Below are 2,489 nucleotides of genomic sequence, written 5' to 3'. Positions count from 1 at the left end.
TACGAATTCACTAAATTGCTGAGGCTGGCTTTGAACTCGCCGTCCTCCTGCCTCAGCCTCCTGACCCCTTGGAATTACAGGTATGTGCTCCCACACCCGGGCTCTCAAGCAATTTCTTTGCACTGTGTGAATTGTGCATGTAAATTTCTCCACTGCATGCATCAACTTCCTAATTATTTATTTTCTTTATGTCTTGCTCTATGATGATTTTTTTTCTTTTGACTTCAGGGCTAGGCCCTGTGTCCACCATGACTACCAAATAGAAGCTTGACAATGGTTGTGAGAAGAATGAAGAACTGCCGCCCATTATTTTCTTCCTGCCTTGTATTTTCTTTTCCACGCCTTCTCTGCCCACCCCACCACACACACACACACACACACACACACACGCACACACACACACACCTGCAGTTACACTAATAATTCATTTACTAACGTCCATGAGATTTTGCATACTGCCTTTTTGTAGGTTACAAAGTTAGTCTATGTAAAAGACATTTTTAAATTATTGCACACACTAGTATGTAGATATAAATAATTTACATAGTTCCCTTTTATTGGCTATTATGGATCTCCTATTTTTTAAAAAATATGAATAGTTCTGCAATAAATGTGCCAACAGTTGTCTGCATTTGAATTCTTTTTTTATATGGATTCCTAAAAGTAGAATCATCAGTTTGAGGGTACTAGACATTTAAAAAGTGGGAGGAAAATCTTCAAAGTATGTAGTCAATAGTTTCTAGAAGGGATGTTGATTGTAACCTCAGCACGTGTTTCTTTTCAAAATTGCTTCTGAACATCCCTTGGCAGTCAAAGAGGGCTTGCAATCTACAGTAACAGGCCAATGGCACTTGAGAATGGACTAACAGTCAATGTTCCCTTGAGCAAACTTGTTAAAAATATTTTCTGTCACCTCCCAATCTTTGTTTTGTCTCTGCAAGCACCATTCATGCTTTAAGGTCTGGTTCCAGTCTTACCTCCTCAAGGAAACTGTGGTTCACTTTCCTTTCTGGGAACCTCAAGGTCAAGGTACCAAAGCCTGCACTTCCTGGGACACACTCTGCTGTTTGCTCCTGGTTCTGAGCAGACTGCCCGCTGGGCAGAGTTTCCCAAAGACATAAAGGCCGATGGATATGTGTGAGTGGCCTCTCTCTATTTTGGAGGGACTTCTCCTCTTGGCCTAGCAGGGCCCATTATTCATGTGACTCCAACTTCATTAACCCACGGTTGGGTGTGATAACCCACATGGGCCAACATGAGCCCTTCCTGAGAAGGGCAAAGGGCAAATTCTAGGGCAAAGACGCTTCTGCTAGAGCACAGCCAAGCTTCTGAGGGTCACTTTCCCTCCCTGCTCTAGTTTGGAAGTGAAATGTCCCTTGAAGGCTTGGCTCTCCAGGTGGCTCTAAGGAGAGGAAGGAGGAGGAGCCTCGTAGAAGGTCTATAGTTACCCGGGACATGCCCCCGGAGGGAACTCTGGAACTCTCTTTAATTTTCGGCTTCTGGCTGTGAGGTGGACCGTTTACTTGGCCACATGCTCCCTGCTATCGCCATCTGTCATGCCCATCTGAAGCTCAAAGCAGGGAATCTATCTCATCTTGGACTGGAACCTCCCAAACTGTCAACCTAAATAATCCTATTCTTTTTATAAGTTAATTATCTCGGGTATTCCATTACCATGATGGCAAACTGACTGACCGACTCCTCATGAACAAACTCTGGCTCAGAATAAAACCAGCGTGAGGGACAGAAGAGTGGAGGGCAGGCGAGAGAATCCTGCAGACATCATTTAAACGGTCTTCCCTCAATATTCATGAGGACGGGTTCCAGAAACCTCCCCTGAGAATACCCAAATCCTCAGATGCTGAAGTTCCTGTACAAAAGGGTCCAGCATTTGGATACAACCTGGGTATCACTTCTTGTGTACTTAGGTCATCACTAAATGACTTATAATAGCCCATTCAATGTAAATAGCTGTTTGACTGCATGGTTCAGGGATAATGTCAAGGGACAACCTCTGTTTATGTTTGGTACAGACATTTTTGGGGGGGGGCAGCTGTACTGGGGACTTTGCACATGCTACCCAAGTGCTCTAGCACTCAGCTATCTCCCCAGCCTGACATCGCCAACCCCACCCGCCATACTTTTCTGATCTGATTTATGGTTGGTGAAATTCACAAATATGGAACCTATAGATACAGAATATTGAATATACCTGAATTCAGTTGCTATCCACCATGAGCTCTGTGCCTTGAAATTCCTTCTTAGGTGATGGTAAAATTCTTTCTCTCTCTCTCTGTAAGTTAGAATGGATTTAACTTACTAAATTAGAACCCATCCCCAGAAGTCTACGGTATGGGCTCTTAGTGGGTACACATACTCACTGATGGTTGTTTCTTTAATTCCCATTTTCCATTCAACACTTCTCCCCTCTAAAATGGAATTGTGTTCTAATTCCCATGCAAGGTTAATTTCTATGAGTTCCTAAGTCC

The sequence above is a fragment of the Callospermophilus lateralis genome, unplaced genomic scaffold (genome assembly GCF_048772815.1).
Source record: "Callospermophilus lateralis isolate mCalLat2 unplaced genomic scaffold, mCalLat2.hap1 Scaffold_196, whole genome shotgun sequence".
NCBI classification, from domain to species: Eukaryota; Metazoa; Chordata; class Mammalia; order Rodentia; family Sciuridae; genus Callospermophilus; species Callospermophilus lateralis.
Note: the sequence above shows the minus strand (reverse complement) of the source record.